This window comes from Furipterus horrens, unplaced genomic scaffold (genome assembly GCF_987537825.1).
Source record: "Furipterus horrens unplaced genomic scaffold, mFurHor1.1.pri manual_scaffold_5, whole genome shotgun sequence".
Taxonomy (NCBI): Eukaryota; Metazoa; Chordata; class Mammalia; order Chiroptera; family Furipteridae; genus Furipterus; species Furipterus horrens.
Window position 1 is genome coordinate 143,546,716 of NW_028327175.1, and position 24,779 is coordinate 143,571,494.

General features: G+C 42.0%; 1 protein-coding gene and 1 long non-coding RNA gene across 5 annotated transcripts in view; one reads left to right on the forward strand and one right to left on the reverse strand.

Moving 5' to 3' along the window:
• Positions 1 to 4,643: 4,643 nt before the first annotated feature.
• On the reverse strand, positions 4,644 to 8,586 carry LOC150010063 (uncharacterized). The gene is made up of 3 exons (XR_016511375.1): positions 8,337 to 8,586; positions 7,220 to 7,307; positions 4,644 to 4,765 (listed from the first exon to the last, which is right to left on the reverse strand). It is a non-coding gene; the product is annotated as an uncharacterized LOC150010063 (long non-coding RNA).
• Positions 8,587 to 10,958: 2,372 nt separating this feature from the next.
• SGMS1 (sphingomyelin synthase 1) overlaps positions 10,959 to 24,779 on the forward strand; it is a 290,955-nt gene continuing 277,134 nt past the window's right edge. For all 4 annotated transcript variants that reach the window (XM_090278031.1, XM_090278030.1, XM_090278035.1 and 1 more), the window contains exon 1: positions 10,959 to 11,199. The gene's annotated coding sequence lies outside the window, so the exon portion shown is untranslated. The remainder of the gene's footprint in view (positions 11,200 to 24,779) is intronic.

Below are 24,779 nucleotides of genomic sequence, written 5' to 3' on the forward strand. Positions count from 1 at the left end.
AAGAACATTTTAAGAAAGGGAAAACAGATAAGAGTTGACTAATTGAAGGAAAAATGATTTTTGAGAGGGGAGATGGAAGAGCAATAAGAGTAGTGAGTAGGGACAAGGCAATTTTGAAATAAAGTAAAATTTACATTGTAAATAAAAAAAGGGAGGGAAGAAGGCAGAATGAATTTAGGCAGGGGGAATCAGATAATATTAGGTTTACTGAGAAGTTATAAAATATAAATATAGTAGCAAGAGAACAAAAACAAAAATAGAGAAGAATAAATACATAAAATAGGAATCAAATTTGAGAAAAAGTTTCACCATAGTACTATTGACAACCAATGAGCTAAGATTAATATAGGTGGGATGGGAGTAAGAGGTAAAAAAGAACGAAAGAAAAGCTTAAGGGATGTCTAGAGGAAAGGGAAGTGATTTTGAGATGATAGAGAGAAAAGAAATACTAAGAGTGAGGAATGAGAACCAGGTTAAGACAGGGAAAAATTTAAATTTAAAATAAAAGAAGAAAGGGCCGGAGCAAGGTACAAATGGAGTTGGAAAGGGAGACAATAAGATTTGAGATTTGAAATACCCAAATAGTGAAGATCTATGAATAAAATTGCAGAAGTGCCACAGCTACCTCTATATTCACAATCAGTGAGCAAAGATGATCAAGGTGGAGAGAGAAGAGGCATATTTTATGAATGGGGAAAATAATGTGAGTTGACTAATGACAAGAAAAATGGTTTTGAATAACTGGAGAGGGGAGAAATAGTAAGAGTGCAGAATGGAAATGAATCATAGCAAGAGAGAAGGTAGAATTTAAAACAAAAATACAAAAAGGAAATCAGATGGTAAAGTGGAGTGAGAGAAGGGAGGAGCTAAATATAAGATATGAAATAAACTATAATATAAAAACTAGTTACTTAAAATGCACAAATTGGGAGGACAAGAAATGAATGTTATAAACCTATGCAGGAGAAGAATAACTCATGTAGAAGACTGTAGTGGAATTCATCTCTCTAGTTTCTGGTTTTTACCACTTTCTTCTCTTTCTGGATCCACCCCTGGTGACATCAGATTGTGTTCAATTCTGGGCCTAAACAGCTTGTTCGAGACTACCAGAGGTCTACCTTCTGTGTCTGTCTCCTTCAATTGTTAATCTAGTCAATCTGTAATCAGCAGTCAGACTTAATAACCCAGGATATGGCCAAGTAATTCCTATGGGCAGGGCTATTGCTTCCCCTTGGGCTAATGCCACTTTAGGGGACTGCTGTGCTTGAGCTAGATGGCTCTTGTAGTATGGGGGATGAGTCAGCAATGGAGTCCTATTTACTGCTCCCTCAGTTCTCTCCCCAAAGCTACCACCCCTAACTCTCCTCAGGCATCTCTAGTTCACTCTGCACTGTCTCTGCTGCAGCACAGAGTAAGTGGGTGCGGATGCAGTTTTGTGAATTTTCCCTTTAAGAATCTCTCTGTGTCTCCAGCCATCTCAGGGCAGCAAAAAACAAAAGAAAAAAAAAAAAAAAGAAAGAAAGAAACCGAAAAAACAAAAACCATGGCTCTTCACTTTTCACAGCTGGATGCTATTTGGTTTACTCTCTCTTGATTCTGATACTGTAGGCTGGTGGGCCGAGCTTGGGGTTTAGATCGCACATTTCTCAGGGGGAACCCTTGGGGCACTGAAATATTTCCATACCTTCAGCTACCACCTGTGGAGCCCAGACGGCCTTCTTGTGTCTCCTCTGCACTCCATACCAGACATGTTGTGATGAAGTGGTTTCCTCTGTCTATCCATGGTGTAAGGCTTCTCTCCAGCTAGTGTTCAGTTGTTATTTCTCCACAATTAAGTTGTAATTCCAGATTGGTTTGGGGAGGAGGTTAGTGTAGCTTCCACTTACTCCTCTGCCATCTTGGATCCCTGACCACACAAGCTTTTTAAAGACTGTTTTGCTAGAACCTTGTAAACAAGGTACCAGGCTGATTTTTCCAAGGGGCTTTATTGACTCCATGATATCAACTTTGTTTCTTCAAACTGTCCAGTCATATCTGAGTCTACATATATCTCTCTCAAATATGACAATCCAGTCAAAACCTTGGTAATAAAGCCAATATTTTCAGTTGTATCCTGTTACAAGGAGAACAGATTCTTATTAAACTTTTGCAAATAACTAACGATATTACCATGGAAAGAATACTTAAGGGTTTCTAAATTCTGGATGGATCAGGTAGGGGAAAAATGTAAATGTTTCATCTTTGTTTACAAAGATAAACTTTTAAAAATTGTTGTAAGTCATATTTAGTTTAAGAGAAAAATTTCCTCAAATCTCAGAAAAAAACATTAAAGAAAGAACCTGAAATGTTCCAAACATAGAGTTCTAAAAATTTTAATAATCGTTAGTTAATTTAGTCCCATCTTATTAATTCTTGTTCTGTTTAATTTCCGTTTTTCCACAGTTCCCAAAACTCTCAGCCAGTTCAGTTTTATGATCTGAAAGTTATCAGAAACCTTTACTAATCAAAATTATTCCAATGAATCTCCTTGAAGATGGAGCACTTTTCGCAGGAACACTTTTATAAAAGCATCAGGGTAAAATAATAAGCCTCAAGAAAGACTTAAAGATGCTCATTGTTATAGACATGAGAGTTTGTTATAATGACATTGACAAGAAAATTTGGTTATTTCTGTGACACAAAACATTTAAAAATAATAACTAGAATTATGATTAAAACCTTACACCAGGACATATCAGACTTTAGGAATTTTATACAATTTCTGGAACACTTATAACACACATATATATATATACACACACAAATACAACATAAAGAAGGCTTAGTATTACTTCTAAATGACAATGCTTTCAATGTAATTTAACATATCAAGTAAGCTCAATCAGCTTAACATCTCTCTTTTTATAAGGAGAGAAAAGAAATCTTTCGAGATGTTCCAGGAGTGCTCTGGAAAATCTCAAAGTTAGTTTGATGTCATAAAGATTTCATTTACAATTTAATTTTGGGAAGTTTGTCAAAAATATCAAAAGGTTTAAAAATACTTGCTCAAATAGGATCATAGGTCACTGTGAAACAATACTTATTATCTATTTAACCATAGTGACAAAGACTTTGAAGGCAAACACAAAAAGTTAGATAGTTGTTAAAAGAAACCTTAGCTTAATTTTTAATAGAGAAGATTTAGCTTTCTTAGGTAATTAAAGACCTGATAAACACAACACAGGAAATTATTCTGACAAAACACAAAATCTTCATTTTTTTAAGGCAGATTACTTTCAAAGGTAAATAAAAATGTTTTACAACTTTTTATCAAGAGCAGACCAATAGTCCAAATAAACTTTGTCCTTTTAACGAGAAAACCAAATTCTAAATTTGCCCCAACTTACTTTTGATATTAAAATGCATTCACTTAATAAACAAAATTTAAAATATATTTTGTATGTGTTTTAGAAACATATGCTGTTTTCATAGTAAATTTTTCAATGTGGCACAAAATATGTATATTAAGAAACCCAAATATCTTAAATTTCTTGGCAACTGGAAGTCAAGAGTATGAAATGCTTAGGTTATGGGTTTGATCCCCAGTCAGGGCAGATACAAGGATCAACCAATGAATGCATAATGTAAGTGGACCAACAAATTTATCGCTCTCTCTCTCTTCTCTCCAAAAATCAATAAAAAAGAAGTCTAAAATTAGATAAGCCTATGTTCAGTAATATATGTTTCAGTATTTTCTCTTATTAAAAATGATCTAGATATTCAATGAATTTCTATCATTTAACTTAAGTGAGTAAAATTTTAAGGTTTCAGGTTAACCAAAAGATTTAGGGAAACTACTTGAAGACTTCACCTGAAAAGCTCTTATCCTACTTACATCTATTTAATTTACTTGTTCTTAACAATTATGTGTAGAGTAGCCACAAAAACTTCATGAGATAAGTAAGTAGACAAGTTCAGCTATCATCTCAAGCTATTTTTCTTACTGACAGATTTTATAACAGACATAATATAAACTTACTGGACTTTTCATAAACCCAGATAGAATGAATATTTTGTATGTCTGCATTATTTTTAATGCTGATAACTCTGAAGACATACCTATTTTATTTAAACCAACAAATTTAAACTAACTTTTATTTCCTAAAGATTATTTTAGATCAGGTGAACTTGAAAAACACTGGCTTGCTCTCTATTATATTTCTGAAAGTTTAATTTACATAAGCACTTAATTTTCATGAAGCTAATAAAATATTCTCTTCTACATGTTAATTTTGGCAATACTGCCTGGAGGTAGAAAAATACTATATATCTACAACATGAATATACACAAAAAGATAAACAAATGCAAACAGAAATCTTATTGCTTTCATTCAAAAATTTGTCATGTGTACCATAATGTGAAACTCACTGATTTATAGAACAAGAGTGATCCAAATTTTGTTTCAGCAATTGGAATACAGGGGTGGGCAAAAGGAGGTTTACAGTTGTAATGCAAAAAATAACACAATAATTAATTAATGATATCAAGCATCTTCTCAGATCACAATGGCTTGAAACTAGAAATCAACCTCAAGGGAAAAACTCAAAAACATTCAAATTCATGGAGACTGATTAACATGCTATTAAATAATGAATGGGTTAACAATAAGATCAAGGAAAAAGTAAAAATATTCCTGAAAACAAATGAAAATGAACACAGAGCAGCCCAAAACCTATGGGACACAGCAAAGGCAGTCTTGAGAGGGAAGTTCATAGCAATCCAGGCCTAGCAAAAAAAAAAGACAGAAAAATCTCAAATAAACAACCTAACTCCCTGAAGTTTGTAGAACAAATAAATGTCATAGGCGCAGGGAAAGAATGTGAGTTATTCCAAGAAGGATTTTGGCTTCCTAAGGTTGGAATTTTTACTGTACTTACAAGCCTTTTGAGGCAAATGAGATAGTTTTGGGGTTGGTAAAAGGCACAGGTAGACTTTGTGTCTGGAGCCACATTTCTGGTTTTGTAAAGATTTGTAAGATAAGGACACTTTTTTTTATTCCTCCATTAGTTGTGATGCAACCTGAGTGACACCATAAGTTCATCCACTCATAAATCCCTTTACATGGGCTTTAGGAGGTTTTTTTCCCCTTCTAAATACATTTAGCTTAGAAGATGAGGCCTAAAAAAATTCTATTAAGCTCTGAATATAAGCTTCCAATTTGAGCAGATTTCTGATGATCAGGTTATTAAATCTTTCCGAGTATCTTGCCAGGATTCAGCCAGGACAAGCAGTAAATATTTTGGGTGGTATTGAACAACCTCTTGTATTCAAAAGGTGCCCCCAAAGAGTATGCAAGAGATATTTTATTTTTCCCTCTCTTTATTGGGCACTACAGACATTTGGGAGAGATGAGTGATTCTGGTAAAAATTTTCACATTTAGTTGACTTCTGCCACTTTTACTAGGATCTCATTTGTAGGCTCTGAGTGGGGTCAAAAGTAGAGGGTATATAGCTCCTGTAGCTCCCAGAATTTAGTAAGGCTCTTCATTAATTTTAACTTTAGTTTCCCCTTAGTTGTTTAAGGGAATAATGGAGAAATTTACCAGAAAATTCCTGAGAGTCTTCTCAATTCTGCGAGAGGCCTGTATGAGGCCCTCCTTTGTGGGTTGATATGCGGGATCTTTGTAAGGCAATTAATTTTATATGTAGCAGTGGGGAATTGTAACTCACTCCACCTTTCTTTTGACATTGATTCTGTAAATGCTGACTCTAATACGTAGCTTGTAGATAAACAGCACGTTTATAGGAGAATCCTAGAAACTAACTTTGAAAGATGCAGACTCTGACCTTCAGTTATCCCAGCTCTAGATTTGCTGACCATCAACTGTAAAACCAGGATGAGAAAAACCAGTATGATGCACACAGATCATTGCTTAAACAATTTCAAGGTTCTTATCAGAATGGACTGTGCTAGAATGCTAGTAGAGAACTTTTCAGCCCTATCCCATTGAACTTTTTGTTCTGCTTTCCCTCTCCTTCCTTATAAAAACATCTGCCTGCACTGAGATGTTGAGATAGGTTTTGAGATAAAAGTCTCACATTTTCTCAGATTGCTGGCATCTGAATAAACCACTTTCTTTCTCACTAGCACCTGTCTCATGAGTTGGCTTTTGTTGTGGCAGGCAGTTGGACCTGCGTTCAGTCACACGTGGACTTCATGGTCTTGTTCCAAGGTCTTTTCAAATTGCTCAGCTATGGTCATGAGTTCATTCAGAATGGTGACTTCCCCATCTTATATTCTGCTTTTTTAAATCAATACATTAACCTCAGGAAGTAATCCATTTACAAAAACGTTTGAGGATACTGTGAGTTTAGAAAAAAAAAATTAAACTATGGTCCTTAGTTCATCTTTGGACCAAGGAGTGAGATACCTAGAGTACTGTCTGTAGTCTCAGGTCCTATTTTTAAAAGAAACTGCTTGATAATATTTTCAGAGTGAAAAGGAAATTCAGACTGATAATTACTAGGACAGAGGGGAGCAATTGGAGTTATGTAAGTCTTATAGTCTTTTGTTTTAGGTTATCTCATATATTTTTTTATTAGCCTTTTACAACAAATATTTCAATTAAGTTATTTTGGAATTTTGAAGCCTTTTGGCTTCTGTATACCAATTAAAATAGGTATGCCATTCTTTTTTATTTGGAAGCCCTTGTTTTGAGTGCACTTCTTAAATCATCATATATAATTAGAATATTCCTCATAATGGCTATTGAAATTATAGAAAGATTTTTGCCATTTTTGTTGGTATTTATAGCTTCCAGGACTGTAGTTCTTTCACATAAAATAAGCAGGTGTGTCAGAAAATGGTGTGCTTAACTCCTTGGATTTTAAAAATACCATTTTAAAATTTATTTGTTTATTTATTTAGGCTAAGCATTTGGGTCTCTTGGAGCCAAACTAATACTTGTGGGGGAGGGATGTGCCTCTGAGCTGGAGACTGTGATGTTTTACAGTGTACCTCACTGCATAGAAATTTTCTTGAGGTGGGCAGGTGACCTAGTGTCATTCTAATTTGTCCCATGACCACTCATCCTAACATGGGGTTCTTTAAGTTTGGTGGAAAGCACTCTAACAGCTCTTGAATGGTTGGCCTGTGTCACCAATTTTGCAACTGCTTTTTGAGATTTCCATTAGCAATAGCCATTATCTACACAAAATAAGACAAATAAACACCTGTACCTTAATATATCAGCAGTAATCAAGAGATGTTACTATGTCCTGGTCAAGAGAAGCTTCTGTTAGCACCATCTATTTGCACTGTGGATTCCTGCATCGGGGAAAAATATTGAACCAGTTGACCTTAACAAATGGGGACTACAGACTAGGGGCTCCACATAAATAGGGAACTGAAAACTGCCAATAACAGTTCCCATGTGGATCTTGGGACAGAATAAAGGGCTGGAATTTCCTACTAAATAAATGAGAATTGTGGTCTGAAATAAAGGCTGGGAGTTTGGGCTCTGGGCAGAAATGGTAGAACCATCTGCCAGCTCAAGGTGACTTGCCTTGTATTGAAAAGCCAGTTAGAGTGGGAGCTCATGCAAAGAGAGCAGAGGCTGGAACAAAGAAGTACTTATCTACAGCCCTTGGAAATGGTTAAGAAGACAGATAACTCAAGGGGTTTGTGGTGCTATGTCTGTATTTCTTGCCCCAAATGCTGTCAGAAGTTTGCTTTGGATTCCACCAACGCCACCAAATTTGTTTTAAAAAAAATTCAACAGTGTGAATTTAAAGATCAAATTGGCTTTATTCAAAGATTCACAAATTGGGCAGCATTCCATCTAGCAAATAGAAAGGATTTCTGAGGAGCTGTATCAAGTGTCCATCAATAGATGAGTAGATAAAACCATGGGACATTTACACAATGGAATATTATTTGGCTGTAAAAAAGAAAATTTTACCCTTTGTGACAGTATGGATGGACCTGAAGAACATCATGCTAAGTGAAATAAGCCAGTGAGAGAAAGACAAATACCATATGATTTTACTCATATGAGGAATCTAATGAGCAAACTGAACTAACAAGCACTACAGAGACAGACTCATAGATGGGAGAGCAGATGACAGCTAGTGGGGGTGGGAATTGAGGGATTGAGCAAAAAGGAAAAAGGACTCACGGGCATGGAAAACATTGTGGTGATTGCTGAAGGGAGGGAAGCATAAGGAGACTAAATGGTCATGGAAAAAATACAAAAAAGATTAAATTAAAAAGAAAAAGGAAGGCTTTCATAGCAGAAGAGGGAAAGAGAAGCAAGTTTCTAACAAAAAGTGGGTTGTTTCAGGCAAGGTCACCTACCTTTGGGGGAAGTGTGGGGTCTATCAATCAGATTATCTCACTTGTGGATCAGGTGATTCTAGATTAAGTGGTTAAAAGTTACGTTCCTGGGAGAAACTGAAACTACACTTAGGTTAGATATTGAGTCTTGGTTCACTGATGTGAGACTTAGCATGGGTGACCTAATTTTAGGTCTATTGTTTCTTCTTTTTTAAAACAATATACATAGCGTTTCTCTCTGAACTATTTTAGGAAATTGAAATAAAGTAGAAATAGTTTACCTTGCTTTTTTTCATGTGTTGTAGTCTTAAAATTACTAATGAAAACAATTTACGTTTCTTATGAAAAATTGCAAGCATACAGAAAGTTAAAAAAAACATTACAATGAGCATCCTAGAAAAACCACTATCAATAATTATTAAGGCTTTGCAAAATTTAGTTCACCCTTACTTTGGGGGTTGGGGGGCGGTTCAGTAAATTTGAAGACACTTTGACCCAAGTCTACACCGGGTGCTTACTTGAACCTTATTTTTTAGGAAGCCCAAAGCTTAAGCCATATTGTATAAATAGCACTACAGAGAAACCATCTAGTTTTCTGGCATTCCCTTAGAAAAATTTACATTACAAGAAAGCAAAGGGTCTCTTTGACCCTTGTGCAAACTGAAGAAAATAGGGGTACTATGACTCCCTGAACCTTATCCTCAGTGGATACTCAAAATATGAACTTAATTTCAGTTGTTATTTCAAAGCCCTATGTGACAATGGCACTTTCTCAATCTTCCCTATTAGAGCAGTAGTGTCAAGGGGCGAAGCCAGAGAAGCTGGAGGGGAAGGCGTGATAAAAAGCCCGCACTGAGGCAGACTGGGTCGTTTTGACTTACCCACTGCTCAATGTCTTTCAGGATCACCTATGTAAAATTTCAATGCCACATATGTAAAGTGGGCTGCCCTGAGGTTTAGTTGAAATAAGAGAAATAAAGTCTAGAACCACCTGGAGGGATCCCACCCTTAAAAGTGTCCCATTCTGTAGGTCTAGAATTTTGCAATTCTAACAAATTCTATGATGGTGACAAGGCTGGTCCTAAAACCACAGGGACCCCAAGTGCTACGTGGCAGGAGCTCCATAAATATTCACTACTAGTATCACCATCCAAGCTGTCCGCCTGAAGGGGCTGTGGGATACTGCTTCGCAGGGAAGAGCGACGGAATCTGTCCAGATGTTTCTGCCAACACATTAAGCCTTCTCTGCAGGGAATAGGTTAGAACAAGAAGTTAGTTGGAGCAGTGGTGTCACTATCTGAGGGAAAGGGAGCTCTTTCTTCAACTTTAACCGCTGGGGGAAAGCAGAGGCCATCCGCCCCCGGAGTCTGCCTGCTGCATTTAACAGCCGTTTGTTTCCTCCTCCGCTGGCGGGAGCCTGCCCTCCGGGAAAACGTAGGACCAGAGCAACCATTTCGGCGCCTCGGGCGGGCGGATGCAGGTGCGGGCAGTGGGAGGCTAGAGCCCTGCAGGAGGGCGTGCTGGGGAGCAGCGCGCTCTGTTCCAACCCGGTCTGCTCCCGGGTCGGTTTCGACCGTCCGCAGCCCGCTGGCCGGGCGGAAGATGGCTGCCCGAAGCGCCGAGGACAGTCACGTGTCACGGCGATACCGCCTTGCAACCCCCCCCCCCCCTCTAGCTGAGTCTTTGACACCGCTGGAGGCGCAGCCCCGACAGCCTTTCCGCTACGGGGGAATCCTGCGGGCAGGCCAGGGGAGAGGGCGCCGCAGCGGAAGGCCACCTGTCTCCGCCGTCCGCCCCAAACCTGGGAGCAGGGGTTCTTCGAAGAAAACCTTCCTTGGGGCAACCTGCACGAGATCGGGCTACTGGGCATGCGCAGTGTTTCAGTCCAAGCTAATCGCTCTCCAGGTTTTATCCGCGACTCCGAGGGGCTGGTGGGAGGTGGGGCCCGGACCGGGCGGAGCGGCCCAGAGGCGTCCTGAATCGCTCTTGCTCGGACACCTTAGTCCTGCCTTCGCAGAGCTGACAGGCTTCGCGGGGTTGACCCAGCAGGCAGCTTCATTGCTTTGGGGGATGCGCGCCTGTGGGTAGAGATTGGAAATGGTCTTTGGAGTCTTAGGCCCGCCCCTTTTTAATGAACGTTCAATAAGGAGATAATCACAAGTGTTGCAGCTCTTAGGCAGGGTAGGGAAGAGAATCCTCGGGTAGCTGGCAAACTTGTGCCCCACAGCCCGGGCTCCGGAAGGTTGAGTTTGCGTTGTGTTCTTACCAGCTGCAGTTCGTTTACCTCTCTGGCTCTGCCCCAGGTGGTATACCGCCTCTGACCGTTAAATGCGCTCCCATCTGGCCTCAATCAACAGCCCCCTAAAATTGTGCAAGCGGGGCCTTTCTCGTTGGGAAAAACGCTCGCTGCCCGAGCTTATAATTACATAAAAGTAAAACAAAGGGACCAAACCCCGGTTGCCCCTTGGTGCGCAGTGTAGCTCGGGTACCCCTAGGTCCCGGGAAGAGCCCCCAGCGGGCACCGCCCATTCGCCCCGCCCTCCCGGCCGGGGCGAACACCCGGAGGAGCGGATTTGGGTCGCGCGGGAACCCGGGCCGTCTCGGGTAGCGGACTGGGCATGCTCGGCAGCCCGGGAGGCTCACGGTGTTAAAGTCGGAAGCGTTCGCACCAGGGAGGCAGCGGCTGGGACCGCGGCGGCGGCGGCGGCAGCGGGCACGGACGGGAGGGAAGGGCCAGGGAAGGCTGCTTTCCCCGTGCGCCCGGTGAGCCGGCCAGAGAGCACGGTCAGGGTGCAGAGCTCCGACACTGCCCTGCCCCGGATTTCATTCCGCGGTAGGGGGCTTGGCGAGCGGAATTCCGGCGGCTGCTGCGACTCCGGTGCTGGTGAGTCGTGGGGCGTGGGGAGAAAGCCGATCTCGAGGGGTCGATCGGACACCTGCCTTACGGGCCTGCCTGACTCCTGGGAGCGGAGTGCGAGGGGGGCGAGGGGGCGTGAGCACAACCCGCGCTGTGCGGCGCGCGTACCTGGCGGGCTCTCCCCCCAGCGCCGCCGCTCCGAGGGGCAGGCACAGGAGGAGGGCTGTCGGCCGAGCTCAGGGAATCAGAGGGGGCGGGTCGCCTGCGGGCCTCCCAGACCAAGTTGGGTTGGGGAGGAAGGCGGGGGCGTCAGTGGGCACCTTTTCAGAGGTGCTGCGTGCGGGCAGGACAACTGCCTCATGTCCGATTGCGGCGAGCGGACGGTGGCAGGGGCAAAGAAACGGGAGACGGGTCTCCTTCGGGCAGCGGCGGGGTCGCCCGGCCGGGGTCCTGAGAGCAGCAGGAACCGACCCCTAAATCACGGCCCCATCCCCACGCCCCGGGCGGCGGGGTGACAGTTGGTACCTTCGGGCGAGATCGCAGCCGGCCAGGTGCCCAGGGTTTCGGGATCCTTCCAGTCACCTCCCCACCCCGCTCTTTGGCACCTCTGTAGTCCCCTACTACATAGCATCTGGGACCTCATTCCCTTAGGAGCAAGCTCCCTTCGACAGGACGAAAAACACCCTCTAGGTAGGAGGAGGCTCTAAGATCCCGCTGGGCTGCCGCTGTTGGATGAGGGTGCTTAGGGGTAAGGCCTGGAGGAGCGTGGGCCCACCCTGGAACTTGACTGCCTCTCCGGGACGCGACTCTCCCCTTGAGTGAGGGGGTCTCCGCGATTTCGAGGCGCTTGTCAAGGGCAGCGCAGGGCCAGCAACAGCGGTGTCTCCCACCGTCTTAACTCAGGTTCGGGTTGGCAGCTTCTTCTGGTGGACCGACTGGGTGCCCTGGTCCAACTAACGGATGCAGTCTGGCGCGTTCTGGTTAATGCTTGTTTCTCTCTTGGGAGTCGCAAGTAAAAAAAGGGACAAAGGTTGACAAACTGGACGAAGTGAAGAGCATCCATGTAGGTGCTTCTCAGATGTTTCTTTTAACCTTCAAGCAGTACACACTTAACGCTGTAAACGCTTATGAAACCAGGAATGAAGGCTGCTCTCTGAAAGGGAAGTTTATTTTCTGTTATGGGGCCTGCCGACTATTTTGGCTCTCATGACATTTACCTTTCTGGACCTTTTAAGCTGTTTGCACAGGTTATTTTGCTTTCAGATTTGGGGGTGTTTCTGGTTGGCTGCCCGGATATGCAAGTGTTAAGTGCCTGTCATGGTGTGCTGTGAACTCCCCACGCTCCCTGGCTCTGGGGCTTGAACATTCTTGGGGGACTGAGTGGGCAGAAAGAGGAGTGGGCTGGTGACGTAGCAATGAGATGGGAGTTGCCTAGGGCGGCTCAGACTTACCGGGGCTGGCGGCTGTTTTGGCCTGTGCAGAAGGTTGTTTCATTGGTGGGGGTGTAAGACATCCATGGGAGAAGCCAGGAGGGGGATGGGTCCCTGCCTGGTCAGCGCTAGAAGGGAAGCCCAGGGATGTTTGGTGATTCAGCAGGTGGCAGCCTTCCAGCTCCGAAGCCATGCCTTGTCCAAGCAAGCTAGCAAGCCAGTGGCAGCAGCTTGTGCCTGCTGTTGGAGGCGCCAGCTTTGGGGGAACCTCCAGGAGCTAGCTGCCTTCTGCCCATTGCAGCTTACTTTCTGTACCTTGCTTTCTGTTTAGGTCTGGAGGCTCTGGTATTTTGGGTTTCTTCACTGCTTCTCTTAAACTATGTATTAGGTTGGAGAAAAAGTTTGTTTGTTTTCCTGTTAAGACGGCTTTGGTAGCCCTTAATTGTCTTTAACTTCGTTGGAAACAATTTTGTTAGATTGCATTATGACAGCTGTCATATCAGTGTGCATTTTTAAAAAACTTACCAAAATTGGTAAATTCTTGTGTAGCCATTTAAATACTGAAGATGGAAGAAATACACAACATTTTCAGCATATTATGCTTTATTATTTCAAGAAAAGTAAAAACAACTGAAGATTTGTGCAGTGTATGGAGAAGGTTCTGTGACTGATCAAACGTGTCAAAAGTGGTTTGGAAGTTTCTTGGTAGTATTGACATTTTGGCCAAATAATTCTTTGCTGTGGGGCTGTCTTATGCATTGTAAGATGTTTAGTAAAACCCCTGGCCTCTACCCACTAGAAGCCAATAGTGGGAGATAGCTAGCATACTCAAAATGTTCAAATCAATGAAGTTATTGGTGAAGATGAAAAATGTGTCTTTTATTTTACGGAAAAAACTAAAAGGACATTTGGCCAATCCAAAAGCATGTTTTTGAGGCTCTCTAGTTCTGTGACCTCCTGGATAGCAGGAGGTGGCTGCTACCACCATGCACAGTTTAAGTAATTAGTTTTTCTGCAGAAAATGATACAAATATGCAAAGCAGAGAATTTGTTTTTTCCTTCTTTTTCTGCTTCGGAGACTAGAAGTTTACATTTTCAGTAAAATAGTAAGATGCATTTCTGCACCTCTTCATTGCTGGTAGCCAGCTGTTTCAGATATCAGAAAACATTAAAACAAATCCAAGGGATGGATTAAACTGACATTAAAGGGACATAGTTATTGTAAGTATCTTTTTCACTGGAGGATCTCTATCTTCCACAAGTGTCTAACTTAAATATACTCAATAAATGCATATTAAGCTATAATTTAAAAATTTTTTCCTAATAGAAGCTTGTCAGTAAGTTTTGACACTTAAATAACCTTCTATGTTTTCTTAAGGCAGAATTGCCTGTGTTGACCATAATATTCAATTTTAGCTTGAAAACTCAATGCTTTTATACTCCTTTTCTCCTATTATTCAAATTGTGGCAGATCCTGCACCTCAGCTGGAAAAACATAGGCATTCTTTGCTAATGTATCTCATGAAAATCTAAAGGATTTTTACATATAGGTGTCATACTTTTTTTAAACTAAAAAGTATACCTGCTGCCTATCAAATATACTTTATTAATAAAACTTTATTTTATACAGAGCATTTCAGGAAAACCCTAGAATTCCCAAACCTTTTCCATCCAGTGAAAAGTGCTGCTGTAGAAAAGACAAAACTGTTTGGGAAATAAAAATTCAGAATTGTTTGCATAGGGGAGGTGCAAGTGTTTGGCTCACTCACTCTCCCTTATTTCACTTTAGCTATTTTGTTCCTTCCTCCAGTTGTTTAACTATTTCTTTTTCCCCTAAAGACATATTAATACGTTCTTGGCTTGGGCTTGCTTACTTAAAGCTGCTGCCAGGATCTGTTGCATTTTCTCACATGAACTCAATCAGTGGGATTTTCTTTTCTGATTGTCTCATACACTTTCCCACCACTTTATATGTTTGATGGTCCTTGAAAAAAGCTCTGGCCAGTGTGCCCTCGTTGGGGAATTGACAGAGTAAAGATGGTCTTTTCTTTGCCTGTTTTTGGATAGCAGCTATAGTCATAGCAATCTCTTCTGGAAGACCTGTATGGCATTTCTGGCCTTAAGGATTTTGGAGTTTCTGATAAAGGCTGTTGGTCAGGAATATAAATGGTCATTTATCATCTCCTATTACATTCCAAGAATTTGGGCTGTGAAATTTGTTACTTTAATAACTAAGTAATTACCAGAGGACCATCTTTTGGATCAGCCCATTTGGATGCGGAGAAGCAGTTTGGATGTGGGTGAGGGGTGGGTGAAGAAAGGGGAAGGGCTAGTGGGGACAGGAAGATGGCTTAATTTTGTGACTGTGACCTGTGGTTTCAGTACAAGGGAATTGAATGGCTGATCAAGTGTGGCTCATTCTCCACTGGAGTGTTGCTCTGCTCTCCTCTCCTCCCAAATCCTCTTTATCTCCCCAAATAAACACACCACACACAGACACACACAGATCTAAAGACACACAGCAAAAAGAAATGCAGGAACAGACTTATATACACATCCCTTTTGCCAAAAGCCAGGAATCCCAACTTCTTTATAAATACTAATATATCAAAGAGGGAAAATCCAGGGTTTAGTAGTGGGTTGGATTCTGGGGGCCTGAAATCACCCCAAGCTTGTATTTCAGAGAGGTCCTTCTTTCCTCTCCCGTGCAAGCTGATCTGTCCCCTTCCCTGGAAAGCACATTTAGAGATAGCTTTGGTGTGGCTGGTTTTTGTTTGTTTTTCGTAAACAACAGAAGTGAATTGTCTCACGACCATGGAGGCTGGAATCCCATGATCAAGGTGCCAGTAGAGTTGGTTTCTCCTGAGACCTCTCTCATTGGCTTGCCGATGGCCACCTTCTTGCTGTGTCATCAAAAGGCTTTTCCTCTGCGTTAGCTTTGGTGGTTTTTATCTTTTACCTTCTAATGCTGAGGGTTGGTTAACATTCCTCAGTTTTGGGCATAAGATTCTCTCCCTGTACAATGCCCCGTGCTTGTTTTATTTTTTTCTCCTTTTTCCTATTCCCATTCCCCTCCCTGCCAGAGGGGCCTTCTCTCCTGTGTTGGATATGTTCTTGGGTATATCTGTATCTTTGTCAAAGATGTTGCATTATTTTGTGGTTGTTTTCAATTTATGTAAGTGGTACCATACCATAGATTTCACTTGATTTCTTTTTCACTTAACATTAAAATGTTTTACTATACAAATTTTCAGACATTCATTAAAATTGAAAACCTTTTATTCAACATTTTATTTGTAAGATCTATGTTAGTGTAGGTTTATCTAATGCATTGCTGTGACTGCTGCTTTGTATGGTTGGCCTGCTTTGCACCCACTAGTTTTACTTACCCATTTCTCCAGTGATGGATACTTAGCTTGTCTCCACTCCTGCTGCTGTGAGCAAAGCTGTGGTAACTTCCTGTAGCAGTCTCTTAATGATGCTTGTGAGACTGTCTCTAGGGTGGTGGTTCTCAAAGTGGTTCACACCCAGCAGCAGCATCACTGGGGAACTGTTAGAAATGCAGATTTTCAGGCTACAACCTAGACCTTCTAAATGAGAAACCTGGGGGCAGACCCCAGCAATTTGTGTTTTAATATGCTTAGTCTGGAGAGTCTGATGCATGAGGAAGTTTGAGGACCTCTAAGGGTATGGTGTATACACAGGAGTGGGATGGTTGGGTAAAAGAGAACAAACATTGCCAAACACTGCCGAATCATTCTTCAGTGTTGCTAATTTGGTTGACACTCCCACAAAAGTGCACAAGGGTTTCTGCTTCCCCACATCCTCGCTCTTGGTTGATATTAACCATCTCTCTAATTTTACCAATATTTGATGGCTATAAAGTGGTATCTCATTTTAATGTGAATTTGAGCATCTTTTAATATATATTTTAGCTATTACAGTATCTTTGACCAGCTTACGTCTGTTTTTCTGCTATATTGATTTGTAGATGTTTCTTGCATATTCTAGGTATAAATCCCATTCTGCCATCGGTCTGTTAATTTGTCAGTGGTTAACTGTCAGAAAGTTTTAGTTTTGATACAGCCTCAAACCATTAATTTTTGCCTTGTATTGCACTTCAGGAGCCTTAAGATGGTCTTCCTTACTCCGAGATTACAAAGATACTCTATTTTGTTCTGTCAGCTTCCAAGTTGCCTTTCACAATGAGGGCTTTCATCTCTTTGAGGTTTATCTTCATCTATGGCATAAAGAAGGAATCCAGATTTTTTTTTCCTTTCCATTTTGTGAGCCAATTTTCCCCATATCATTTATTAAACAGTATATTCTTTTCCTAATTTTTTTTTGTGTGTAGTATCCTTTATCATACATCAGGTTCCCACATGCACACAAATCTATTTTTTGACACTACGCATGGCAAACTATACCCATGTAATGTGCCTAATTTGATGAATTTTGACAGATATTATTATTTTTATTATTATTATTTCATAGCTATTTTCATAGCTATGAAACCTCCATAACCAAGATACAAAGCATTTTTATTACAGTATTCCCTCACTTATCGCGGGTATTACGTTCTAGACCCCTCTGCGATAGGTGAAAATCCGCGAAGTAGGAACCGTACATTTATTTTAGTATTTTTATATATTTTAAGGCTTTATAAACCCTTCCCACACACTTATAAACCGTTCCCAGTCCCTTATTAACCCTTCCCACTCCCTTATTAACCTTTTCCACACTTTTATAAACACTAGTTATGTTCTTAAACATATTCTAAACTCTTAAACCTATGTAACTTTAACAACATACTCATACAGTACCACAAAATCCCGTGATATAGGGAAAAATTCGCGATAAATAATTAAATATAACATTTTAAAAATCCTCTGATACAGTAAGGCTGCAATAAGTGAACCGTGATATAGAGAGGGACTAGTGTACTTCAAAATTTTCTGTGCGCCTTTTTGCTTTCCATTCTTCTCAGGTAACCACTGGTTTGCTTTCTGTCACTAATGAGTTGTTTGCATTTTCTAGAATTTTATATAAATGGAACCATCCACTATGGTACTTTTTTTGTCTGACTCCTTTCACTCAACATACAGATTTTTAAAATCTTTTTAAAAATTGTGGCCAAAGAGACATATTTTTTAAAATGTATAATTCAGTGGCATAAAGTGCATTCACACTGTTGTGCAACCACCACCACCATCCGTCGCCAGGTCTTTTCCCTCACCCCAGATTGCAGCTCTGTTCACATTAAACTCACCACATTGATTCTGAGATTCTTCATGGGGGTCTGTTTTTGAGTTCTCTCTTCTGTTCCAGTCATATCTGTATTTATATGCCAGATTTTGTTTTTTTATTATTACAGCTTTTCATTTTGTTGTATATGGCAGGATGAGCTCCTCATTTGCTCTTCTTTTTCAGACCTTGGTTATTTGTGGACATTTGTTCTTCCATGTGCATTTTGTAATGCTTATCCAGTTCTCAACAAAGTATGATTGGCATTGCATTGAATGTACAATCTACTATAGGGAGAATTGACACTTTTTCTGTGCTAATATTAGGATTCTATCCATGAACATGGTTATTATCCCATCTTTTTAAAAATGACTTTTTAAGCCCTGGCCGGGTAGCTCAGTTGGAACATCATCCTGATACACCAAGGTTGCAGGTTCGTTCCTGGTTAGGGCACATATGAGAATCAACCAACGAATGCATAAATAATTGGAACAACAAATTGATCTTTCTCTCTCTCTCTCAGATCAATAAATAAAATTTAAAAATGAATTTTTAATAGTTTAATATTTTCTTTCTCATGATAACCTTTTTTTACAAAGGCAGTATGTTGCTTTGAGGAGAATTTGAGTCTGGGCTTTTTAGTCTGAACCTTACAGGGAGGCATGGTAGGGGCTTTTGTGACAGACCTTGTTTCAATCTTGGTTTTCCATTCACCAGCCAATGACATTGGGTAAATTACTCACCTTTTGTAGCCCCAGGTCCTTCCTCAATCTGAATTCTTACAGCTTCCCCTAGGAGTCTGTCAAAGGGTTTAAATGAGATCAGGTGGGAGAGGCAGGGAGTACAGATCTTGAAACAGCTGCAGTTGCCGCTCGGTGAATGTTGTCATAATACGTTTCTTAATGCTGGCTTTGAATAGCATAAACTTCTATTTTTATTCTGCTTCTTAGCAATTGATAACAAAGAAGTGTCAGAAAAGCAGAGTGAATAAGCTAATCAGCTAACCATGTAACATTCTAAGTCTGCCTGTGAAGTCCGTCCTCCCACCTAGTTTTGTGGGGCTTCACAAAAAGTATGGATAATTCCAAATAATTTTACAGTCCAGGGGAAAGAAAAGACATATGAGGTCTGCCTGGAAAAAGTGCAGCCATTGTTAATATAACAAGAATGGTCTGCATGATATCAATGTACCCTGGCAGCCAAGGAGAGTGAACTGGAATGAGCATGTGTGAACAATGACAACTTCACTGTACTAGTCAGTGAGCACAGTAGATATTGAGTGAGCATGTGTACTGTGTGGCCATCACATTCAAAATGACTGAGCAAGTAGAGCAAGGAATCTGCATCAAATTTTGCGTTAAGCTTGAACATTCCTCCGTGGAAACTATTCAGATGATTCAGAAGGCCTTAGCTATGGGCAAATGGTGATTGGCAGCTTTACCACGACAAAGTGCCTACTCATGCATCAAGTCTTGTGCAGAGTTATTTTGTGAAACATCAAATCAACCAGGTGACTCAGCACCCCCAGAGCCCAGATTTGGTGCCCTGTGACTTAGGGCTTTTCCCGAAACTAAATCACCTTTAAAAGGGAGGAGATTTTAGACTGCCATTGAGATTCAGGAAAATACTATGGGGCAGCTGACGGCAATTGGGAGAACTGTGTGAGTTCCCAAGGTGCCTACTTTGAAGGGGGCTGAGGCATTATTGTTTCATGTACAATGTTTCTTGTGTCTTGTATCTTCTTCAGTAAATGTCTCTTTTTCATATTACATGGATGTATATTTTCTGGACTGACCTCATATACAAGAAGCAGAGAACTTGATGTGACAGATGGTATATAATTAGGGGTTAAGTGGTGTGTTGTCAGGGGAGTTATGAGAAAGACAAATGCTGCTCTGAGAATTTTGACTTGATTTGGGTAGAATTAGATCGGGGAGAGGAGGGAGGTGAAACCAAGTATAATCAGCATTTCTGCTGGAGCTTTGAGGGCCTAGTATTTAACCTTGTGACAGTGGATTTTGTCCCTGAATTTAAGTGTCTTCAGTCATTGCTTTGGTATCATTGATAAGTGGCTAATAGTTGCCTAGATAACTAGTAACGTCCTGTCATGTGGTCCATTCGTTAAGAGTCCTGACTCTAGAGCTAGCGTGCCTGGGTTCAGGTCTTGCCATTACCATTTAGGAGCTGTGGGAGCTTAGATAAGTTAGGTGAATGCTTTGTACATCAGTTTTCTAACCCTTGAGGGTGGGGAGCCATAACAGCAGGTACCTCACAAGGCTTTTGTGAGAACTACATAAATTAACATTTGTCAGGCACTTTGTTCCTGGCACAAGGTAATCACAATATAGATGTTAGCTGTTCTTATGACATTCATACTTATTGCGTTTCTCTTGTATCTTATTGGGTTAGGTAGGTGAGGTCTTACACCCCAGAGTTGGATGGCTTTTGTCCAGAAAGACCTGTTGGAGGTGCAGTCTTATAGAGCGGACTTTCTCTGCACATTACCAGTCATGTGGTGTGTGCTCAGGTTGTAGCCTAAACAAGTAAATGCTTGGTAAATAGTGGGCCACGTGCTGTCTCTGTTGGCCCTGGATATTCTCATTCAGGGCTCTGAATAGAAGAGGTCAGGTGGTTAGTATGCAGGAAGCAAGTTTTATTTTGCTATATTCCTAGTTCTGAGTAGACAAAGGTGTAATCATAGGGATTCGTATTCCTTGAGGGATAACCACATGCCAGGCACTAAGCCCTGGACCCTTGTGACAATCCTGTGAGATGGAGATTATTATTACCCCCTTTTAGAACTGAGAAGAGTGGGGCACAAGTAATTTGCCTAAGAAAGTGGGTGTGCCCTGATGGAATTTAGTTTGTGGGGCCATTGCCAGTTGGCAAAAATGACCAGAGTAGGTGCTGTAGGTGGAGAGACATAATTTACGTCAAGAGTTGTGAAACACTGGGTAGCCCAGCAGGGCATTCCCATGACCTTGGAGGTTTATCAGCCTAAGCTAGTGGTTCTCAGATTTCAGCATGTATCACAGTGACCTCAAGGCTCGTTCAAAACACTTTGTGCTGGGCCCACCAGCACCAGAGTTTCTGAGGCCAGTAGCTTGGGGTGGGGCCTGGCAGTTGACTCCTCTAACAAGTTCCCAGATGCTGCTGATGCTGCTGGTCCATAGACCACTCTTGGGGAACCATGGTCATAAGCAGTACCCACTTTTGTGAGGAGCCAGCTGCTCCTCCTTCTAGTTACAATCAGGTGAGATGATTTCAGCTTTGGAAATTTAAAATACTTTCCTTCCATGAAATAAAACCGAACTCACATGGTCCTGTTTATCTAGGCCAGCAGAGGAATGTCTGAGCTGGTGCAGAGTAGAAATTTGCGTTCCATCGCTACTGGTGTTCTGACAAGGCTAAGATGGGTGACAACCCAGGGTGGAGAGAAAACTTGGAAATGCAAGTTGAAACTCCTTAGAAACATGGAGTGCCATGTAATGCATCTCATCTTAGGAAGATGTCTTGACTTGTTCTTATTTTGTTATTTTTTACCCTCCCCAGTCACTGCCATAGGCACAAAAAAGCTTTGTGTCCACCAGTTATGCCTTTGGGAAAATTTAGGCACAGAGAAGTTAAAAGTGTATAAAGATACATAGCCTGACTGTGGAGAGGCAGGAGATAATCTTATTTGACTGGGTTAATTGTAGTAGAAAACTGTCTGCAGGAAGGTACTTCAAAAAAAAAAGAAAAGAAAAGGGCTGAGTACCCATCTCCCGCTGTTGCCAGGTAAACTTGCCACCCCACCCATATGCTCAAGCTTAAAGCTTAGTACAGCGCTTACACACAGGAAGCCCTCAAGAAGTGTAAATTACTGTTATTATACCACAAGTTTTCTGTTTTGCAGTTGAGGCTGTATTTCCCCCTTCAGAGCAGTTACACATAAAACTATCAAATGAGAAAATGTTAGAATTGAAAGATTTGTAGGAAATCAGGACTTAGAATTTACTCAGAGGAGAACATAAAAGTAAATTAATTTGGGAAGAAACTTCAGTGTCTCTTGTGACCCTGGCAGCCAGGAAGAGTTTGTCTGCTTGGTGAGGGCAGGGCAAAGGGGACAGGGGTGGCTAAGGAAAGACTGGGGAGGCCTGAGAAGCCTGTTCACATTTGCCAGATGTTCTCAAGTCTGGTCTTTATATAGTCTGGGGTTTATAGTGGCATAAACATGTGCTAAGGGTCTGCTGTGGGCTGGCTAGACCCCCTGGTAAGCCTTGAGATCCAGAAATGAGTGAGATTAGGTCTGGGTCCTTGGGGGCTTAGCGGGATGGCAGACATGTCCACAGATAAATGCCATCACCGTGGAGTGAGTGCAGTATGGCAGCTACACACCAGTGCTCCTGGGGGCAGAGGTGGGCTGGATGGAGAAGGAGAAGGTGACCTGCTCCAGGCTCCCTATGTAACAGCACACGTGAAAGGTGAATGATACCACAAGTTAGTCAAGCTGAAACTGGAAGTATTTCTTTTTTTCTGTTTTTTTCTTTTGTTTTTGGGGTTTCCATTTTTAAAAAAGATTTTATTTATTTATAGAGAGAGGAGAAAGGAGGTAAAAAGAGAGGGAGAGAAACATCTCTGTGAGAGAGAAACATCGATCAATTGCCTCTCATGCACTCCCTGACTGGGGACCAGGCCCACAACCCAGGCCTGAGGACTTTTCTAAATGGCGACCTTTCCCTTTGTGGAGCGATGCCCAGCCAGTTGAGCCACACCAGTCAGGGCATGGGGTTTCCATTTAGTCAGAAAACGCCCACAACAGAGAGGAGTCTAGACAGTTGTGTGCTGTAAGTGGTCAGCCATCGAAGGGGAATCGGGAACTGGAACTGCATTTCAAAACCACTTAGGAAGTTGTAGGGAGTACTTGACAGCTTACTTTCTTTGTCTTTAAAAATATTTTACTAAAAGCAAGGTTTTATTTTATTACCCCTCAATTTCTGGCAAAGTGTTCAATTTTACTTTCAATTTTATTTTCAGTGGTTTGCTTTTTTCATTTTCTTTGTTCTCTCTTTTTCTCCTTTCCCCTCCCCCCTTTCTCCCCGCTTTCCCTTCTCCCTCTCCTTCCTTAATACCCTTCCTTAGAAACAACATGCAAGCTAAAGCATACATGCCAAACTATGACCTTGGCAAACTTGAGGCTCTGTTTCCTTATCTATAAACAGAGAGTTTGGATTAGCTGACCCCTAGCCATCTAGTCCCCAGACTCCATGAGTTCTGTGATTGTGGGATACCAGTTAATAAAAAAGTATCGCTCGGACCAGTGTGGCTCAGTTGGTTGAGCATTGTTCTGCAAAGTGAAAGGTCACTGGTTCGATTCCCAGTCAGGGCCCATGCCTGGGAGGTGGGCCAGGTCCCTGGTTGGGGGCATGTGAGAGGCAGCTGGTTGTTGTTCCTCTTGTACATCTCTGTTTCTCGCCCTCTTTCTCCCTCTTTACCCCTCAGTCTAAACAAAAATAAGTAATATCTTTTTAAAATAGTATCTTATTTCAGAACTTCCTTCCCCAGTCCTATTTAGTTGCATGTCCAAACCACTTTATAGAAATAGCATCGAGTGGTTGATTCTTCACTGTTTGTATTTTCCACATGGTGATTGATGCTCCTTCTGGCAGACATGCTGTGTTAATGTTGTAAGATGTGGGATATACAGTCTTTTAAAGGCTTCATTCAGGCATACTATGTGATTCCATGAAGGATGTTATAACTGATGTTATATAAGGACAAATTATAAGAGACGTGATGATTCGTCTCAGGTTATGGGGTTGGGTAGGGGCTCTACAGCTAAGCCAGGTGAGTGGATGATGCCCAGGTTAGGAATGGAGTTCCTTAGAGTCATAGACTTAGTGAAGGTTGAGGAGAGAAGAAAAAGGTCCTGGGGGAAGAGTGGTGGAAAACAGACCCCGAGAACACTATCCCTGCCCTGGCTGGAGTGGCTCACTTGGTTGAAGTATCGTCTGTAAACTGAAAGGTTACGGGTTCCATTCCCGCTCAGGGTACCTGCCTAGGTTGTGGGTTTGGTCCCTGGAGTAGAGGCAACAGATTGAAGTTTCTCTCTCAGATCGATGTTTCTCTCCCTCTCCTCCACCCCTGTCCCCACCATCTAGGACCAATAAGAATATCCTCTGGTGAGGATTAAAAAATAAAACACTATCCCCTATGGAGGTAGGGAGGGCTGAAGGGAATGCCCTCTCCTCATGGTAGCACAGGCCGGACGAGTCAGGAAGGGAGAGAACTAGATGGGATGCTGGAAACACTTTACCCTCCTGAGAAACACAGGCTGATAATTTGGGCAGGTATCTGAAAAGCAGATGTGGGTGTGGATGTTCTGAGGCTCAAAGAGAAAGTTAGGAGGGGACAGGCAGGCTGGTGGCTGGTGAAGGTGCTCAGACAGGTGCGAAGAAGAGGAGAGCTGCCTTGCCTGCCTCTGGAGGACCAGCCACGGGATGGAAAGGGTTTCAGGAAAGAAACACCCTGCATGGGAGAATCCATGGCTTTCAGCCCAAGCCAGGCTGCCCTGGTAACCTGAGATGGAGAGCGGGCAAGTGGGGATAGATGTGAATGTCTTTTTGGGGTATTGGCTCTTTTCATGTGAAATGGGAATAATAAATACTCTATCAGCGTTGTCAAGTGAAAGCCCTTGGCATGTGCTTGTGGTAGGGCCGGGCAGCATTCCGCAGTTGTTGAGCGGGAAGTGGCAGTATAAGGCCACCCAGAGAGTCTCCGTTTGAGGGGGAGGGAGGGCTGGTTCCCCTTCTGGTCACTTAGGGATGTGTTGACTCTTCACTTGACTAGATGCACCACAAGGGAGACATGGAGTTAGTAGTGCACTGGGGCTGTCCATCTGTACCCAATTTTGTGGCCATGTGCTGTTGAGATTTTCACTCTGTGGACTGTACA